This window comes from Dioscorea cayenensis, chromosome 5 (genome assembly GCF_009730915.1).
Source record: "Dioscorea cayenensis subsp. rotundata cultivar TDr96_F1 chromosome 5, TDr96_F1_v2_PseudoChromosome.rev07_lg8_w22 25.fasta, whole genome shotgun sequence".
Lineage (NCBI taxonomy): Eukaryota > Viridiplantae > Streptophyta > Magnoliopsida > Dioscoreales > Dioscoreaceae > Dioscorea > Dioscorea cayenensis.
In genome coordinates this window covers 15266187-15288015 of record NC_052475.1, presented here as the reverse complement: position 1 = coordinate 15288015, position 21829 = coordinate 15266187, and the positions used below count along the sequence as shown (strand labels likewise).

Here is a 21829-nt window from a genome sequence, read left to right as displayed (position 1 = left end):
CTCAATTTCCACATCTTTTCGCAACTAAATTTGATGGTTTTGCTTGTGTCATGCATTTGTACCTTGCAAAGTCAAGAAAGATAAAGAAAGTTAAGCTCAAAAAGAAGTGAAACAAAAGAAAAGAAGCAATAGAAGAAAAGAAAAATGGTTAGAGAAATAAGCTAGAAGTTTCCTCAAATTCCTTAAGTCCACAGCAGGCGCTCAAAAACTTGATTGCTTTCCCTGAAGTGTATGGGGATTCGCTAAGTAATCGCTCTGAGTGACACGAGGGGTCATATTCCACAGGGATTAAGGAGCTCTATTACTCCTCCATCACTTACTTTCTAACCTTACAACCTAAATGTGGTATTTCATTCCTAATACATGCAACAATGCCAATAAGTCACAAGTATAAAAAAATTCCAAGGCAAGCAAGAACTCACAAGAGCAATGATGATGATAAATAGGCCTAGGGATGAGGATCCCCATGAGGGTCATCATGATATATGGGTGCATAAGAATGACATGGCAAGGGTGATTTAGACCGATGGATCTCAAAATTTGTTCAACCGCAATCTCTCGGCGGTTAGACCCTAATCCCATATGAATAATGACAAGGATCTCTCCTAATCACATTTCTATGATTGCATTAAGCCAAGGAAGATCATGCAATTTGGATAGACTGAACCTAAGTCCATCATTTTAATTCGGAGGCCTACCAACATCTAATTTCTTGGCATGTCGATACAAGAATACCCCTTCTAGCTCATTAATGATCTAGTATATGCGAGTAGGGTCACATCTACACATACAACTCAACAAAGAACTAAGGATCACTCCATTTTATAGTTCTAGAACATGAAGAACAATGAGTCAAACAATAAATCACACCAATGCATTCCAAAATAAAAAGTATAGCATCCACATACATGATGAGACCCTCCCAAGGTTCACCTACATCCGGTGGCCTTGGGGGCCCTAGTGTGCCATCATACAAACAAAAATCACAAACTCAAGAAACATAAGAAACCAAAGCATAAATGGAACTCCCTAGTCCGAATGATGGTGAAGAAGAACAATACCCTGAGCGAATAACATTTCCTCTAGCTCAAAAGAATGCCGAATGTTCCTTCTCCCTTGATGATGAAGCTCTCTCGTTGAGGTTCAAGCCCTTGATCACCTCAAGACTCAAGCTAAACTCTCCCAAGATGATGTCTTCGTTTTTCCTGCCCTTCCCAAAGTGTTAGGCTGTAGAAGAATGTCAAAAAGTCCCCAAAGAATGGCCTCAAATGCCCTCTTGTACCCCGATTATACTCCCTCACCAAACTAGCCCGTATGCACTCAAAATAAACTCAAAACACCCTCAAAAATGGCTTCCATCTTGGCGGTATCCCCGGCTCAAATTGGCCTCTATACTTGCAGTATACTAGCTCGATGATTACCTCATTGAGCGGTATACTCTTCAAACACATTATTCTCTTCTGCAGCTACGAGTAATCATCCAGAGCTCAATCCGGGGCAGCAATGAGGCCGTATGCCATGGTTCAATTCACGACTCAAAAAAACACTCCATGTGCTACGGTGGAAGCTATAGTGATTTTTACTACGAGTGCCGATGCTATAGTACACTACTACGATTACTCCACCTACGGTTATACGCTACCTGAATATGCTCTGATCTGCGACACTGGTTTTCTTCTCTTTTTCGCCCAAATTGTATTATCGTGTCCTCGATGGCGTTTCTATGCCCTACAAAGCAAATAACACACGATTAAGCACAAAAGCAGGGCATCAATCCTTATAAAATACATACTAACTACATCAAATATATACACTAAAAATATGTACATTTAGACACTAATCAATCCTTAAACACACGACCCCCAAAACTTAAGGTCAGTAGTGACTAACCCTACACTATGCCACGGTGGAGAAATCTCTCGGTCTCGACACACGACATACTTAGTTGCTTTAGGCTCTAGGGATTCAAGTGATAAACCCTATTCCCTTATCTAGATCTAATCCTTTGGTCCAGTCAAAAGATAATTAATCATAATTAAGCCCCAGATACTTAGGATTACTTCAATGCTTCACTCTGTTGCTCGCGCAACTAAGACCTAGCGCAATTCGTCTCTTAGCACTTCACTCTATTGTGACCACAAAGAACTCTTAGAACGTGGAGGTAGGGTGAATCACAATGGAGGGGAAAGGGGATGCTTCGCTATCTCTGGACTCACCCTCTCAACCCTCTCCAATCTAGCATTGTCTAACCCTCATGGTATGTCACTTAACCATAAGGATTACCAAGATGGATTCTCAACCCTAGTGTCACTCTAAGGGAAAATCAACACAACAAGCATTCAAGATTGGAACTCAATTAAAAAAACTTCAATTCAGGAAAGCATAATAAAAGGTCAAAGAAACAATATCATCCTAGGGTTTACAAGTCCAAGCACCCACTAAGGGTTTATCTCGATGGAGCAAAAATACAATCAACAATGAAGTCATAAAGAGATGCAATACATGAATAAAACCCCCTTGGTAATCATATCGATGGTCTTATGGAGTAGTGTCGGCCTCTTCAAAGGATCTCTTGTCAAGCCTAGGGCACATCACGCCGAATAGGTGTTGATGAAAGCTCTCCCAATAACTATCTTCCGATGTAACAACGTGTCAAAGGCCATAAAAACCACTCCAAAAAACCATGCCAAAAGCCTCTCTAAACCCTACCCACTGGCCTCTCCAAAGTTGGGGAAGAGATGGAGAAAAAGATGGAAAAAGAGGATTCCCAAATCAATACAAGTTGCTGGCTTTATAAAGGGCTAGAATCAAGAATCCACAGGCGTGTGGAATTTCCCATGAGCCCATGTGAATCTCACGGGAACCCTAATTTTTATGTGGCCTATGAATAGTAACCGCTATAGTACTCCGCCAAAAACACTCCCGAATCCACAATTTTCATCGAGGCAAGATAAGCGAGGCACAAGTCTAAGCCGTAGATCAGCTTTCGCTCCTTCAATAAGGGATAACATTGATGAAGATCTTGCTATCATTACACAAGTCGAGATCACATAAGTGTGGTTGCCTTTGTGCCCCTCAATTTACATATTCCATCAAGCATAATAGAGGTTGGCACACACTCATATGTCTTCAAGCACAACTTGTGTGTTCTCATGTGTCCAAATCAAGATTCCATAAACATAATGCAGTCGCAATCTACTTTGGCATTTTTCTTCTGTATTTATCTCCACGACCCTATATGCGCAAAAGAACACAAAAAAACACAAGTATTAGCAATAAAACCTGATAAAAATAATGCTTATTGTAAGAAAAAATACTTCAGTATTCTTAGTACACAAACATTTATCAAACTACCCCACACTTAAGCTTTTTGATTGTCCTCAAGAAAAAAATAAAACATTGAAGCATAGAAAAAGGAAATATTGAAAGTTCTTGGCCTTAGGTTCACGAAGCATGCAAGTGAAGCATTCTACAAGTAAGGGAAAAATTTCAACACTAAATATGAAAAACCTTTGCTTTAGCTAGAAACTCGAATAAAAAAGGACAACAAACCCAAAATCATGTAAGTATGTGTAATCTCACTCAAGTCGACCCAACTTATACTCCTCAAAGTTATAGGTATAAAGGGACTTAATTGTCTACAAAATAACACAAAATAAAGATATGGTAGTAGCTTCATACATCCTCTAATGTAGTCCTTTCCAAAATGGCCGCTAAAGTGGCTTTCACACTTTCAAGGTGGTAGCTCTTTCTGCCGGAGTAGTAGCTTTCACTCATCCCATGAGATAGCTCTTTCTCTCATTAGGGCATAAGTAGTATCCGACTTATGAGAGTAGCTTCATACTTCATAGGTGGTAGCTCTTTCCACACCAAATGCACAACTAAAACAAGTAGTTTTCTATTTTCATTTTTTTTTCTAGCAAAATTAACACAAGAAACCAAAACTAACTAGTCCCTTAAACATTGAACTTGAGTTTCCAAAAGGGTTTAATGAGCAAGTAGTGCAACAATTGTCAATCGGGCAAAAATTCCAAAAACTTTAACTAAAAACTAGAGCATGAGAACATTCAATGTTAAAAATTCCCTAAACTGAAGAATACAATCATTGCAACTAAGGTGAACTGCCATTGGCTACGTGAGCATATATTTCAGTCAAAACTTATGTAATGAACATGTGTAATGTGAACTCCCCCCCACACTTAAGATGTACATTGCCCTCAATGTGCTCAAGCAAGAACAATAGGATGTAAATCAATCAAAAGCATATGTGGAAGTGGGCAATTGAAACAATACTCCCCTGAACTCCGAATGGTACTTTTGATGGAACTATATTCATTGAGAGTTGAGTCTCAATGTGTTGTGGAGCACACATGGCCATAAGACCATGTCCATGACTAGCTCCTTAAATTTCATACTCACAAGACCATCTGCACGTATACACATGGGGGGTTAAGTGAATCTCAACAAAAAAACAAAAAAACAACTCAAGTATATAAGGATAAAGGCAATGAAATACAACTCAAAAATAAAAAAATAAAAGATAAGCTCATAAGGAAGATCCTTTCTGAGTAATACAAGTCCAAAATAAAATACGGAAATAAAATACGAAAATATAAAAACAAAGAAAAGAAAAGACTCATCAAGCATCGGTGTCAGGCATGGTCGCCTCTGCTGCTACTAGTGCTAAGTCAAATGGTGCCGGTGGATCTGGTGATGGTGATGTTGGAGGTGCATGAGGTGTCCTGTCTCTCATTATAAATGGTGAGGTAGCGTCTCGCTCAAGGATCTGCTGTAGGATATCAAGACGTGCTATAACCTCAGTGTGATTCATGACCTGTGTTGCGTAAACGTCAGCAATCTCAGTCTGGAGCACCCCTATAGTACTCTCGAGTCTCTCAAAATGATCATAGGCTTGAGATGGGGAGAACATGCACACTAGTGGCCTCTCTTGTTCTACAGGAGATGCCTCGCTCTTTATATGCTCTGGCGAAGGCTATTGCGCTGGCTAAGACCCCTCTGTAGTAAATCCCTCAGCCTCTAATGGCTCTGGTGAAGACATGATAAGTGCTTGTGTGATATTAATGCGAAGCATTCTTTCCTTATGTTGAGCATTACTTTTCTCAGGTTTTTACATTAATATGTGTGTTTTTATGTTACTTTTATGTAGGTATGGTTGTGAGGCTAAGTATGAAGGAAATTGGGCAATGTGGATCATAATGCACCTATTTTTTTGGGAGATTTTTTTGGAGAGATCTTGCTAAGGTTCAAATGCTTGAAGACATAGGGGCAGGGTGTGAGATGCTAGAGTGTGTGCCAACCTCCCTCGCATTCGAGTGAGCACATCCATTTTGGAGGGCACAAAGGCGGGTCCGTGAGAGATCCGCAAGTGCGGAGTCAGTAAGTAGTACCTCTCGTGCGAGGGAGCTACTATTACTTCCCTTTCGTCTATTTCCTAGCCTAACACTCGAAAGATGAATAGTAATTATAAAAAGAGAAAAGAATTAACTACAATGAAATCCGGGGTACTACTACACACAATACTGAACTCAAGGGAGAATCAAACAGTTAAGGGAGTGATTTGGACAACTAATCCGCCTAGGGTTGTCATTAGGTCCCTGAATTTAGGATGAAATGCGAGATGGTAGTTGGGCCAAGAGAATCCTAAATTAGCTCAACCCGATGGTCACGGCAATTGAACCCTAATCCCATACAAGTATTGGGTCGAATCGCCTCGCCCAAAATCCTCGTATGATTGCATTACACTCGTGAAATCTCTAATCGTGGTCGATACTCAAACTAGGTCCAACCCCTAATGCTTTCGGAGGGGTACAAAATACCCGATGGTCACGGTGTATTTGTACATGGATCCCTTCCAAGCCAAGTGTGTCTAGTACAAGGGCGATGGTCACGCAACCAAGTACAACCTAGAAGTTGAAATACAGAGTTCTCATGCAAATCAACACATCAAAGTACACAAGACTTGAACCACAAACTACAAGTTTCCATAAAAAGAAATACAACATCCAACAATACATCAATAAAGATGATCATCCAAATTACAAACAATCAACCCTAGAGTTCATCATATCCAAATCACAAATAAGTTAGTGCCTCATGAAAGAGGACCACTCATACAAATCCAAGGAACAAATAAAGATGAAAAGAAGTAAGAACTACTCCCTCTAGCTTTAGATCCCCTTAGATGGTGAAGATCTTGAAGTTTTGAAGAGATCTCCCATCAAATGATACTTTTGATACCTAGGATCTTCTCCCTATCTTCTCCTTCAAAGTTTGTCTCCCTCTTGGTGAAGCCTTGCGCAGTAGATCACCGGTGGGAAGAGTGGGGCGGCGGCCCTAGAGGCCCAAGAGAAAAACTCCCCCAAAAAGCTCTCCCTTTGCCCTAGAAAATCATGTTCTATTTAAATCCCGTCAGTCCATGCGGGCGCATGGAGCCCGTGAAGCTCACAGCCAAATGCCCAGAAAACATGTCGGTGCTACAGTACTCAGCTACAGTAATTTACTACAGTATTTATGCTACAGTGTTTTTGCTACAGTACCGAGCCTTGAGAATTTCCAGCAAACCTCACGGGCATCCATGCGGGCGCATGGAGCCCGTGAAACTCCCAGCCAAATGCCCGCAGCAAGAACAATGACCTGCTACAGTTCCGCTACAGTGCCGGGACCCCAAAAATGCCGTTTTTGATGTCGAATTCATCCGATTTACATTTTTGAGCATCGTTTGACTCATTTAAGACCTGCAACACCGAAATAACCAATTTAGACATAAAACGGGCATCAATTCATTAACATGTTCACAAATAATACACGATTAATACATATAAAATACATACATTTAGGCGTTTATCACAGTCACACTCGAGCATTCCATCTTATGCATATAAGACAAATGACTCCACCAACATATATATCATTGAAGAAGCAAGTGATTCATGATGGGGAACGTGTGCCCGCTTATGCTACCCGATGAAAGTATGGAATTGGGGAAGTTATTCGGGTCGAAGACCCGTATGCGAGCATTGTAGAAATATCTACGGCCACGATCGTAGCAACACTCGCTCACACTGGCCTAGAAATCGAGAAGCATGAGAATTCACACGGGTGTGTGAAATTATCCATGCCCGTGTGGAAATTCGCACGGGCGCTGCTAGTGTCCACGCTCGTGGAGTTGCCGATTCCACCCTATTTAAAGCCAATTCAGCCCCGATTTTGGTATTCTTTTCTCCATCTTTTCCCCAATGTGAGAGAGGGCTTCGGCTAGGGTTTTGAGGGGTATTGGCCAAGGTTTTTGGAGAGGTTCTACTGGCTCCGACATCATCATTCCCGAGGAAGAAGGTTGGTAGGGGAGCTTCCTTCATGGCGCATCCCTATACCGGATGAGGGAATCCCTTGGAAGGATCTAGTAGAGGACTCTCCACAAGACCATCGACACGACCATCGAGGGGGTTTCTTTATGGATTCATTGCTTTTTACATTCAATTTCTTTGATTGTACTTAGCTCCATGGAGAGCTAAACCTCTAGTGGGTACTTGGGTGATTGTGAACCCTAGGATGTATTCGTTTCTTTGAACTTCTTTATTATGCTTTCAATAAATTGATGTTTTATTGTGAGTTCCAACCTTGAATGCTTGATTGATGAACATATCCCTCAGAGTGACACTAGGGGTTGAGAGTTCTTGTTGGTAACCCTTGTGAGTGAGTGACACATCACGAGCTGCTAGACAAAAGCTAGGTTTGAGAGAGGTTGAGAGGGTGAGTCGAGAGGTGCAGGGAGCATCCCCTTTCCCCTCCGGCGTGATAGATTCTACCTCCGCTCCGAGTTCTTTGCGGCCATAATAGAGTGAATGGTCTAAAGGATGAACCTCCGCGGGGCCTAGTTGCGCGTGCAATGGAGTGAAGCGCTGAGGGATCTTAGTATCTAGGGGCTTAATTTTGGCTAGGGACCTTCCACTTTCGGACCAAAGGGTTAGGTCTATAATTAGAAGCGATTTATCACTTGGAATCCCTAGAGCACATTGCAACTTTATTCGAAAGTGTGAGGTTGAGAGGTTATTTAATCTCTCCTCCGGGACATGAATAGAGTTAGGCATAGTTGACCTAAGATTTGGGACTATGTATGTAAGGATCTCCACGACTCACCATTGCATTGATTAGGAAGCATAATAGAGAGTTCTTGCACTTGAAACAATTTTTCCTAGGTGAAGCATCATCCCGAGTACCCCATCTTTATCGATTGCCTTGCCTCCTCCTTACTTTTGCTCTCTTACTTGTTGCTTTTTTAATTGTTGAGAATTGAATCATTATCACACTTATCATTGTTGATACTCCACATAGCTAAAAATTGAATTAAGTGTCTTTACTCCCTACTCCCTATGGATTCGACACCCGACCCACGGGATTATTACTTGACAAAACCCGCACTTATGGATATACGCTAAGGGACCTTGTCAAGTTTTTGGCCCGTCTACCGGGGAGCTAGGCGTTTAGAGATACTTTGCACTTTGTGTTCTTAGCTATTTCACCACACATTCTAATTCATATCTTCTTGTTCTATCATCGCATCGATTTTTCTTTTACTTGATTTTTGGTGCGACTCAGAGTTATGACCCGAGGGAATCCATCAATATTGATTGAAGGAGACCCCGAGCTTGAACGCATACACTTAGAAGAAAAGGGAAAGAACCTGGCAAGAACGAGATAATCCAGCTTGATTTGGAAGTAGAAGGATCCGACAACATGGCGGAACAAAATGAGCAACAATGAACATTATCCGATTATGCGGACCTTCAAAGTGCTGAGGACACAATCGAGAAAGTTGCGTATCCCCAATTGCAGCTTCAAAAACTTCGAGCTAAAGCCGGCATTCATCCATATCGTCTGACAGACTCCACACAATCTAACGATTTGGCCGATGAGGATCCAAATAGTCACATAGAGACATGCTGAAGATAAATGGTGTGACGGATGATGCCATCAACTTGAGAGCCTTCCCATTTTCCTTAAAGGGGAAAGCAAAGCAGTGGCTACACTCATTACCTAGAGCATCAATCACTACATGGGAGGAGATGGTAGAAGCTTTTCTAGCCCATTATTTCCCTCCTGGAAAAATCGAGCAAAGCTTAGAAATGAGATCTCACCCTTCCGTGGCTTGGAATTGGAGTCTCTATTTGAGACATGGGAAAGGTTCAAGGAACTCCCGCAAAAAGTGTCCGCAACATGGATTCCTCGAGGTGGGATGATTGTTCAAACCTTCTACAATGGTTTGAACCCGAGTACAAGGCAACTCTTGGATGCGTGCTGGGAGGTACATGATAAACGTCTAAAAGTCCTACTCTACATGTATTTGTTTTGTAGGATTCTTTATATTTATTTGTTGAATCAATGCCCTTTTGGTTTAAATTGTGTTATTTTTACATTTTAGGCCCATTTGAAGCCTTGGGGCCTCGGCGACGCGATTGGGGATTAATTCAGCAACAAAGCGGCGTTTCCGGGGGGCCGGGATTACTGTAGTACAGTACTGTAGCGGTGGTACTGTAGTAGTTTCACTGTAGCAGTCACTATAGCTCATCGCGGGCTTCTCGGCAGAAACTGAAATTCCTGAGGGGTCGGTATACGGCCTGTATACTGACCCGTTTACCAGTCGGGATCTGGGCACTTATAAGGTCTTGAAGGGCATTTTTTGGGCATCTTCTTCTTGATTTTTCATCTTCTTTGGGGGTAAGGCCGGCTAGGGTTTGGAGGACACTTCCACATCACTTGAACCCAAGCTTTAGAAGGGCAAAAAGGGAGGAAAACCCGAGCATTTCTCAGTGGGAGAAAGCAAGAATGAGGAGGATCTACTTCTAGGGCATCATTACTTGGAGGTTGAAGACAACGGGAAGCCACCCTTTGAGTGGCGTCTTGGAAGAGCTTTTCTCCGGGATTCTTGCGTCATTCGACCTTCATCATTTGAGGGAGTGTTCCTCGTGTTTACTTTAGTTGTTTGTATGGATTATTTGGTTTTCTTGTTGAGCATGAACACTAAAACCCCTAGGTCACCGGATGTAGGTGAACCTAGTGAAGCTTTGTGATGTTTTGGATTATTTGAGTAGTTTATGCATGTTTAGTTTGTTGAGATCCTTGTTTGGTGTTTGCTTACTTGTTTTGGTACATTTAATTGAGTGATGTATCAAATTCTTGGTAGCACTTTGTAGCATGACCATTGCCTTAGTGCTAGACTCCACCAAACTAGGAAGGGTTCATTGTATAAATATGCCCGTGACCATCGGAGTATTTGTACCCTCCAATCCTAGGGTTGAAAACTCACTTTGTGTTTCCACCCTAACTCAGAAACCGACATTCTCCTTGCAATCGTGTGGGAAGTTTGGTGGAAGAGATTCCGCTCAACACTTGCACCGGTTAGGGTCAATTGTCGCTGACCATCGGGTTGACCTAGGTTTTGGTTTTCTGGTCCAACCAGTCACGTGCTTAATTATTCACGTATCCTTTTGCACTTTAGTAACCTTTGGGAATCCACATCAATGACCGCTTTTCCAACCTTGAGCATCTCCGTGTTTTGCTTTGTTTCAGTATTTCTTAAGAATTCATCTTGCTTTCATTTTTGCTTTCTTTCTTTTTTCTCCTACCTTGGAATCGGTGAGCTAAACAACGGGTAAGAAGTGAGTAGGGTAGCTCCTCGTGCCCCTTTGGGGAAACACCTGACTCCACTCGCATGAGCAAGTGGTTTATTACTTGATGACCCAGCGACTTAGCGGGTGTACACACTCTGTGTCGATCAAGTTTTTGGCGACGCTGTCTGGGGACCAATCAATCGAGGAATATTTGGAAAGTCTTTACTACCTGTTGATTTAGCCTTTTCTTTTTCATTTGTTTTTGCTCTTTTGTTTTGTTTGTCTTTTGTGTTTCTGGTTGATGATCTTTTGTAATTACCCATCTTTGTGTTCTTACTATTAACTAACTTCTTGACTCCTCAATTCGTGTAGGTCACATCTTATGACACGAGCGAGTCAAGCAAAACTTGACTGAACCCGATAACGAGATAGAAAGAACTTTGCATCAAAGATTGAGAGAAGCGAGAAAGTTTTAGACAACAAGAGGTTCGGGTTGAGTCAAGTGAACCGGCCGATCATGGAGGAGCCTAGGGAAGACCCTATCGGAATATGAAAGGCCACAGCTCACCGGGAGAAGAATTTAGTGTCCAAGTACCAACTGCTCCGGCTAATAACTTTGAAAAATCAAAGGCAGTACCATAGGGATGATTCAGAATTCAAGATAGCTTTGATGGTCTAGCTGGATGAGGATCCCCATGCCCATCTTGCTCTGGGTTCCTTCCAAATCGCTCCACTTTCAAGATCAATTCGTGTCGATGATGCCATCGAATCGAGGTTGTTCCTGTCTCAGCCTTGAGAGATGCAAGATGACTAGCATGGCTCACATCCTTAGCTCCGGGGTCCATCTACCACTTGGAAGGAAATGGCTCTGAGGTTCCTAGCCCGATATTTTCTCCAAGCAGCCGCAAGATTGAGATAGGAGATATCGCTCTTTCGTGCAAGGTGATAGTGAGACACTATTTGAAGCCCATGAACGATTTAAGGATCTCTTCGCAAGTGTCCTCATCATGGCTTCCCGACGATGGATGAGAGCTATGATGTTGTGTAATCAGGGTCGAATCCATGCTACTAGGCGCCTTATCGATGCAACATAGGTGGTTCTTTAAGCAACAAGCTTCCTAAAGAGGCCGAGGAATTAATTGAGAATATGTCCAGCAACGAGTGTCATTGGAGCACTAGGATAGAAGTTCTCCAAGGGTCGCAGGGTCATATGAGGTGAATGAATCCACAGATTGGCCGCTAAGATTGATGCCTTGACTGAAGCATATCATCTGAGCAGAATTCGAAAAGCATGATGCCCTAGCACGAATAGTTGACCCTACCAAAGTTGGGGTCCGAGTCTGGGTTCCAAGGCTGCTTTTTGTCATGTGACACTTGTAGGTCGGGCATGCAACATCACAATGTCCTATTTTTTTGTTGCCCCATCACCTCCCGTGAGAAAGCACTTGATTATGTTGGGGTGGACCACGTGGACCAGTGGAACCAATTTGGTAACACTTACAATTATGGTTGAGAGGCTCGCCAAACCTCTCTTGGAATCAAGGCCAATCTCAAGTACAAGCTCCACTCATTTCTAGTGGAAACCAATACCATGCCTCCTCCTCCACAAGAGAAGAAACTCTCCACGGAGGATGTATTGGCAAGATTCATGCTTTTCGGCACAGAGGCACGCTTCGCTAGAATGAAAAGAAACTTGATGAATTCGGGTGTCAGCATCGAAAAATGTTCAAGCCGCCCATCCAACTCTAGTAAAACTAAGTGGGACAGCTTTGCTCGTGGTCAAGCCGAACGATCCTCGGGAGTTTCACGAGCAACACTCGAATGCAACCCAAGGGAACAATTATGTCGTTACTTTGAGAAGTGTAGGGCCAAGTAAAGGGAAAAAGAGATCCCAAGTGCTCCCAATGATGGGGTGAAATCATCCGAAGACCCTAATTTGATGAACATGCACGCAAGGACAATGGGAGGAAACTTGTTGAAGACTCCCCTAATCCCTAACATTTCAAGGGGTACGAATACGCCGTTGATACTGCACTTCTAGACTCAAACAAGATAAGGATGAGGCCCAATCTCAAGAAATTTCTCAATATCTTCAAACAACTTCACATAAATATGTCCAATCATTGAGGCACTGGCTCAAATGCCAAAAGTATGCCAAAGTTTTTGAAGGAGCTGTCACTAATAAGAGAAAGTTAGAGGATCGTACAGCTTGCACTTATCGGGAACTACGCCGCCTATTCTAGAGAAAAGTCGCCACAAAAGTTAAAGGATCCGGGTAGTTTTGTAATTCCGTGTGTACTGGTGAAGGAATGACGGAGCATGCTCTAGCCGAATTCTGGGGCTAGTATAAATGTAATGCCATACAACTTGTTCTTGAAATCGATTAGAAGACCTCAAGGCCTACAAGAATGACATTGCAACTTGTCGATAGATGCAAGTATGACACTCGAGGGGTAGTCGAAGATGTCCTTGTTAGAGTTGACAAACTCATCATTCCCTCAGTAGATTTTGTGATTCTAGATGTGGGTGATGATGTTGAGGTTCCCTTAATCCTTGGACGTCCATTCCTTAATACTTTAGGTGCTCTAATTGATGTCTAAAGAGGGCAAGATGACCTTGAGGGTCGGAGACGAGCAAGTGGTCTTCACCCTCCCTCAAAGGAATGAAGCACACACTTGATCATGATGACAAACTATACTTCACCGATACTACTGATGAGATTATTTCGATTGTGTGTAGGAGGTGCTTGCCTTAAACCCTTTGGATGAGTACTTTGGATGAGTTCCCGTGCAAATGCATGTCGAGGAAGAACTTCCCTCCACCAACACAACAAATTAATCAAGTGGAGGGTAATTCACCACTCAATGGCAAGAAAAATTATAGGGTGTTAAGAAGATTTGGAGAAAATCGAAGGAGAAACAAAAAGTGGAGAAAAAGTTGTCCACATTACACCCGGATGAAGTTGATCATTTATTCTTTGGAAACCATGGTAAATTTAAAGTTTTCTCATGCCTTTCATTGAATTTTTCCAAGTGGCAACACAACTCCAAGGGCTCGAGGTAACTTCCATCCATTTGTTCCACCATGATCGTTTTGAGGTAATGCACGCCAAGCTAACAACGTTAAACAAGCGCTTCTTGGGAGGCAAACCCAAGTTCATTTCATTCCTCGTATTATTTTTCTCATTTGTGTTTGTGTGTTTGACTTGTATTTTTAGTGTGGTTTGGTTGTATTTGTGTTTTCATCATTTTTTTTTTAGCTCATTAGCCTCTGTATTCTCTTAGTTGTCATGTGGTCTTTGAGTAATTCTTGTTTTTGATGCAATATTGATGATGTTTTGAGTGTTTTGTCGATGTTTCCGGCTTTTATTTTTCATGGTTTTAATCATAAAACGAAGTGTGCAACGCGTGGAGAATCAACGTCGGTCAGAGGAAAGATCTCGAGGACCATCCTTGCGGCCATCCCGGCCGCAAGGATGCCCCTCAGACTCATCCCTGAGAGTCTTGAGGACCATCCTTGCGGCTGCAAGGATGGTCGGCAAGACCACAAGAGTGAAGGGTACTTAAGGACTTAGGGCAGCAAACTATTCATTCATCTTCTCCACTCTTCTACCCTTTTCTCCTCATTTCTCCACCGCTTTTCCTTCAATGCTCTAGTTTTGCTCTTCTCTCCCTCTCTCCATTTTTAGTGACATAAAATTAGAGTTTGAGCAAGCTTTTTGGCCAGATCCAACCATTATATTTGCACATCTTACTCTTGGTTGAAGGTTTGTTCTTTTCACTCAAAAACTTTGAGCTTTTCATGCTTTTTGTGGGTGAAGTTTCTTGGATTTTTTTGTTGTTGAATGAATGCTTAATGATTATCAAGAATTTTTCCTTGATTTGTACAATTTTTGGCTACTTTTGCAAGCAAAGTTCTTGACATTGGTTTTCGAATTTACTGTAGCACTAGCATTGTCTTGAATCATTCTTTTGGTGCTTTCTCCTGCTACCAAGCACTTTGTAGCCGCATCATCATTTCCTCCAGCTTCATAGACCCATGACATACTTTTTGTGTATTTTTGTATTTGTTCTTCTCGTTTCTATCTTTGTTTGTTGTGTGTTGTTCAGACTTTGTACTTTTGAGCTAGCTAGGCCTTTCCCCTACTATGCTCCTATTTTGTTTCTGCTGCGCTGCCTCCCGTATTTTATTTCCATTTCCCCCTTTAAAAAAAAATTGTGAATGATGATTGGCTTCTTGGTCTTTTCAGGATCATTAATTTTGTGAAGCTTGTACTTTTCACCCTCATTATGTGGTATGCACTGATCCATGTGGAGAATTTGGAATCACACCAGGGAATCAGGGAAGTGTCTTTACCCCATTTCTGTGCTTATTGTTTTTCATTCCCCATTTTTCTCTCTGACTTAGGTACATTGAGGGCAATGTACGACTTTAGGTCTGGGGATGTTTTTCTTACTTTGGAGTATTTTTATCCCTTTTTGCATGCTTACTACCTATGATGGCTAAGTGAATGTTTACTTAGGGACTTCCTGGCTCAGAGAATGATAGGTGTGAGTCAGACATTGCATGTGCTTGAATGTAGCTCTGCTTTCATCTCTAGTGCACCTGTATACATGTTCACGATCACTCTCACCTTGTACGCCTAACCAACCCATCATGATGACATTGGCATTAATTTGTTAAATTCGGTCTTCAATGCACTTTTAAAAGCTTCTGAGTTCCTCCACTGAACTTGTTTGTAGCAAAGGTTGTTTGTCGTGGATCATGAGAGGTTAAAAGAGAAGGGTCTATGTCAAGATTCCTCTCGCTTTATAAGTTTATAAGCATGAATGCGCCTATGTAGACCCGAATTGAGTAAGTGAGTGACTTTGTGCCTCAACCAAAGATGTGCATCCATCTCGAAAAGATTATTTTCTCAGTTGCCTATGTTAGGCGGACCCAAGAAAAAAGAGAAAGTGTGTATAAGTGTGTGGGAAGAAAAATAAAGCATCTCTTGTGATCTCTTGGAACCTCGCTTTCACAATCACTTAAGGGTTAAAATCGTGTTGAGGAACCAGAGGACTTTTACCCCGAGTATTGAAGAAGTCTTGGCACTTTAATGTCATCTTCATTCTCTGTGTGGTGAAAGGGCATCCCGGGATAATCCAGGTGTGGAGGTCAAGGTGGAGGTTGCACACACTCATTGGGGCATTCTAGATGAGACAAAGCTAATATCACTTCACTACTCATTGTAGTAGTTTCACTGTAGCAGTCACTGTAGCTCATCGCGGGCTTCTCGCGTAAACCGAAATTTCCCGAGGGCTCGGATACTAGCCGATCAGACTCACCCGCCACTGCTGGGATCCGGCACTATAAGGTCTTGAAGGGCATTTTTGGGCATCTTCTTCTTGATTCTTCATCTTCTTTGGGGGTAAGGCCGGCTAGGGTTTGGAGGACACTTCCACATCACTTGAACCCAAGCTTTAGGAGGGCAAAAAGGGAGGAAAACCCGAGCATTTCATGGGAGAGCAAGAACGAGGAGGATCTACTCTAGGGCATCATTGCTTGGAGGTTGAAGATAACGGGAAGCCACCCCATTTGAGTGGCGCTCTTCGGAAGGCTTTTCTCCGGGGATTCTTAAGGCTCATTTTGACCTTCATCATTTGAGGGAGTGTTCCTCATGTTTACTTTAGTTGTTTGTATGGATTATTTGGTTTTCTTTGTTGAGCATGAATAACTAAAACCCCTAGGTCACCGAATGTAGTTGAACCTAGGGGGTGAACTTGTGATGTTTTTGGACTATTTGAGTAGTTTATGCATGTTTGGCTTTGTTGAGATCCTTGTTTGGTGTTCTTACTTGTTTTGGTACATTTAATTGAGTGATGTATCAAATTCTTGGTAGCACTTTGTAGCATGACCATTGCCTTAGTGCTAGACTCCACCAAACTAGGGAAGGGTCTCATTGTATAAATATGCCGTGACCATCGGGTATTTATACCCTCCAATCCTAGGGGTTGAAAACTACTTGTGTTTCCACTCCCTAACTTCGTAGAAAACCAACATTCTCCCTTGCAAACCGTGGGAAGTTGGGTGGAAGAGATTACGCTCAACACTTGCACCGGTTAGTCAATTGCCGTGACCATCGGGTCGACCTAGGTTTTGGTTTCTTCGGTCCAACTAGCCACGCGGCTTAATTACTCTGGGATCCTTTGCACTTTAGTAACCCCCTTGGGAATCCACATCCTGACCGCTTTTCCAACCTTGAGCATCTCCCGTGTTTAGCTTTGTTTCGTATTTTTAAGAATTCATCTTGCTTTTTCATTTTGCTTTCTTTCTTCTTTTCTCCCTACCTTGGAATCGGTGAGCTAAACAATGTAAGAAGTGAGTAGGGTAGCTCCTCAGTGCCCCTTGGGAATATGAGCCCACCTGCATGCGCCGAGTGGTTTATTACTTGACCTACCCCTGCGTGCGCTATGCGGGTGTACACACTTTGTGTCGATCAAGACATTAGGTAGCAAGACCCCGGCGAGGCTCATCAATTGATTGAGAAAAATGGGAAGTTAAACAGCTCCAGCTGGAATGCTAGGGAGAATAAAAAGGTGGCCGCCCTCCATGAAATTGATGCGTAACTCATTGGCGGCCCAAGTGGAGAGTTTGAGTAAGAAGCTAGATCTTATAGCATGCGAATAGAGTTGCGCCATGACCAATTGTACCGGTTGTGGTGGAGGACATGCTCCATCCGATTGCCCAATCGTCATTGGTGATGTTTCTTCAATTGAAAACGTTGACTTTGTAGGTAATGGAATGAGACCCTCAAGGGAATCCATACGAAAGAATACTCCACAATTCAGTTTGGAAGAATCATCCCAACTTTTCATGGAGTAATCAAGGACCACAGAAGACCATGAGGCCATCAGGTTTCCAACAACAACAACAAGCCCTCAAGTGGAAAAAGAATTTTAGGCTTGGAAACCCGAATGATGTATTTGGAGAAGCACTGGCATAGATTTGTTCAATCGAAAAATACAAGGTTTGAATCACGAGGCTACACTTTCGCAAATCACAGCGCCTCCCTGCACAATCTTGAAAAATCAAGTGAGGCAAATTATGAAGACTCTCTCCGAAAAGCCACTCTGGAACTTTACCAAGCAACACGGAAACCAACCCTAGAGAACATGTGAAGGCTATCACTTTGGAGAAGTGGTCGGAGGTCAAGGGAGGCTTTTTGAGTGAGAAGATATGAAAGAACACTCGACAAGTTCCCTTTGCTTATATCCCGCAAGTGCATGGGCTTGTCGAGTAATAATCCCGGTGAGCGGGTCTAATCCACACGGAGTAGGGAGTGAAAATACTTAATTTGATTCTTAGCTATGGAAGATCAATCTGTGATAGGGTGAAAATTGATTCAATTCTCAACAATAAAATCAACAAGTGAAAGAGCAAAAGTAAGAAGAGGAGTAAGGCACAGATAAAGATGGGGTACTCTGGATAATGCTTCACCTAGGATAATCGCCTCAAGTGCAAGAACTCTCTATTATGCTTCCTAATCAATGCAATGGTAAGTCATGGAAACTTACATACATAGTCCCAAATCTAAGGTCAACTATGCCTAACTCATACATGTCCCGGAGGAGAAATCAGCAATCTCAACACCTCGCGACTCTCGACAGAGTTGCAATGAACTCAAGGGATTCCAAGTGATAAATCTCTTCCCAAATATAGACCTAACCCTTTGGTCCAGAGCGGAAGGTCCCCTAGCCATAATTAAGCCCTAGATACTAAGATCCTCTCAACGCTTTCACCCATTGCAGCGCTAACTAGGCCCCCGAGCAGAGGTTCATCCCTTAGATCGCTCACTCTATTATGGCCAGTAAAGAACTCAAGGAACGGAGGTAGAATCTATCACGCCGGAGGGGGAAAGTGGGACGCTCCCTGCACTCTCGACTCACCCTCTCAACCCTCTCCAACCTAGTTTTTGTCTAACGCCGTGGTAGTGTCACTCACTCACAAGGTTACCAACAAGAACTCTTAACCCTAGTGTCACTCTAGGAGAAATGTTCATACAATCAAGCATTCAAGGTTGGAACTCACAATAAAACATCAATTTATTGAAAGCATAATAAAGAAGTTCAATGAAACGAATACATCCTAGGGTTCACAATCATCCAGCACCCACTAGGGGTTTAGCTCTCCATGGAGCTTAATACAATCAAAGAAATTGAATGTAAAAGCAATGAATCCATAAAGAAACCCCTCGATGGTCGTGGTCGATGGTCTTGTGGAGAGTCCTCTACTGTCAGTCCCAAAGATTCCTTCGTCTCGGGATAGGATACGCCTCAATCGAAGCTCCCTACCAACTCTTCTTCCTAATGGAATCATGATGTCGGAGCCATAGAACTTCTCCAAAAACCTGGCCAATACCCCTCGAAACCCTAGCCGAAGTCCTCTCACAAGTTGGGGAAAAGATGGAGAAAAGAATACCAAAATCGGGGCTGAAATTGACTTTAAATAGGGCTGGAATCGGGCGACTGCATGGGCGTGTATGATGTCACACACCCCTGTGGAATTTCCACACGGGCGTGGATAATTTCCACACGCCCGTCTGGATTCTCTGTTTCTCAGATTTCCACACACCCTACGTCTTCGCGTTTAAACCTTAGCAAGATCTCCTCCAAAATTGGTGCATTATGATCCACATTGGCCTATTTCCTTCATACTCGGCCTCACAACCCCACTCGCATAAAAAGTAACATAAAAACACATATTAATGTAAAAACCCGAGAAAAGTAATGCTCAATATAAGGAATGAATGCTCAGCATCCATATCGCACAGCTACTTATCAAACACGCACCCGAGGTTGTAGAGGTTGAGAAGGGAGAAAACAAAGAGAAAGAGGTGGCAACCCCACCTTTTCAAGCCAAGAATCCCTTTATCCCTCTAGATTAAAGAATGACCAAGGGGATGAACAATATAAGAACTACTTGAGTTTGTTCAAGCAACTCCACATCAACATTCCTTTTGTTGAGGCATTGGCTCAAATGCCTAAGTATGCTAAGTTCCCCAAAAGACCTATTGACTGAACAAGAGGAAATTGGAGGAGAGTGCTTCATGGAAAGCTAGATGCTTCATGCTCGGTGGTGTTGCAAAAAGAACATGCCGAACAAGAAGAAAGACCCGAAGCTTCATCATTCCATGTAACATCAAGCAACTTAGGTGAGGAAATGGCATTGGCGGATCTCAGGGGGCAAGCATCAACGCCATGCCATATACTTTCTTCCAAAAGCTAGGCTTGGGTGAGCCTAGACCTACTCGGATGACTTTATAATTAGCGGACCGAACGGTACGACATCCGAGAGGCATCATTGAAGACGTGCTTGTCAAGGTGGACAAGTACATTTTTTCGGTTGACTTTTGTAGTGCTAGATGTCGATGAGGATGCAGATGTAACTTTGATACTTGGGAGACCGTTCTTGTGGACTTCCAAAGCATTGATTAACATGGACTGCTGGGAGCTCACTTTGAGAGTTGGAGATGATAAGCTCACATACCGCTTTGCTCGAAGCTTTCACGCGCATTCTCTCGATTTTGATGATACTCTATACTTTCTAGACACTACTGATGAAATTGTTGATGAATATATGTAGGAAATGTTCAACCCGGATCCGTATGAAGGATTGTTCAACCAAGAGGAGAGCAATGAAGAAGTAATGATGCTTGGTTCGAATGGAGAGGAAACATCTACCCCGGGGATCTTGAAGAAGGTGCTCCGGAAAATGAAGAGGTCTCGGAGACGCCACCGAAAATGCTCCAAGATTGTTTGAGACGTTCATGAGCCAAGGAAGTTGGACGAACCATTGCTATGTGGTCCAAAGCCCGAGAGTACACCCTCTATCCTCAAGGAATTGGGAAGTTAATCAGGTCGAAGAGCTGTAAAGCAGCACCGTAGCAACACTGTTCACAGCCGGCCGAGAAATTAGAGAAACAGAGAATCCACACTGGCATGTGGAAATTATCCACGCCCATGTGGAAATTCCGCACGGGTGCGTGTATCGTCCACGCCTCGTGGAGTCGCCCTCGATTCCACCTCTATTTAAAGTCGATTCAACCCCCGATTTTTGGTATTCTTTTCTCCATTTTTTCTCCAACTTGTGAGAGAGCTTCGGCTAGGGCTTCAAGGGGTATTGGCCAAGGTTTTGGAGAGGTTCTATGGTCTGACATCGTGATTCCATTAGGAAGAAGGTTGGTGGGGAGCGCCCATCGAGGCGCATCTCTATACCGGATGAAGGGAATCCTTGGACGACTGAGTAGAGGACTTTCCACAAGACCATCAACACGCACCATCGAGGGGGGTTTCTTTTATGGATTCATTGCTTTTTACATTCGATTTCTTTGATTGTACTAAGCACCATGGAGAGCTAAAGCCCTAGTGGGTACTTGGATGATTGTGAACCCTAGGATGTATTCGTTTCATTGAACTTTTTATTATGCTTTCAATAAATTGATGTTTATTGTGAGTTCCAACCCTTGAACGCTTGATTGTATGAACATTTCCACTAGAGTGACACTAGGGTTGAGAGTTCTTGTTGGTAACCTGTGAGTGAGTGACACACCACTCAGCTGCTAGACAAAGCTAGGGTTGCAGAGGGTTGAGAGGGTGAGTCGAGAGTGCAGGAGCGTCCCCTTTCCTCCGATGTGATAGATTCTACCTCTGTTCCTCGAGTTCTTTGCGCCATAATCGAAAGTGAATGGTCTAAGGGATGAACCTCCGCTGGGGCCTAGTTACGTGCAATGGAGTGAAGCGTTGAGAGGATCTTAGTATCTAGGGCTTAATTATGGCTAGGGACCTTCCACTTGGACCAAAGGGGTATGTCTATATTTAGGAAGAGATTTATCACTTGGAATCCCTAGAGCTCATTGCAACTCTATGAAAAGTGCAGGTGTTGAGATTGCTCGATTTCTCCTCCGGGACATGTATAGGAGTTAGGCATAGTTGACCTTAGATTTGGGACTATGTATGTAAGGATTTCACACGACTCACCATTGCATTGATTAGGAAGCATAATAGAGAGTTCTTGGACTTGAAGCAATCATCCTAAGTGAAGCATTATCCGGTACCCCATTCTTTATCGATTGCCTTACCCTCTTCTTACTTTTTGCTCTTTCACTTGTTGTTTTTTTATTGTTGAGAATTGAATCAATTTCACACTTATCACTATTGATA

The 21829-nt window shown here is 42.8% G+C and overlaps 1 non-coding gene across 1 annotated transcript; it reads right to left on the bottom strand.

The window, feature by feature from the left end:
* Positions 1-9133: 9133 nt before the first annotated feature.
* LOC120262616 lies at positions 9134-9241 on the bottom strand. The gene has a single exon (XR_005536880.1). It is a non-coding gene; the product is annotated as a small nucleolar RNA R71 (small nucleolar RNA).
* Positions 9242-21829: the final 12588 nt, after the last annotated feature.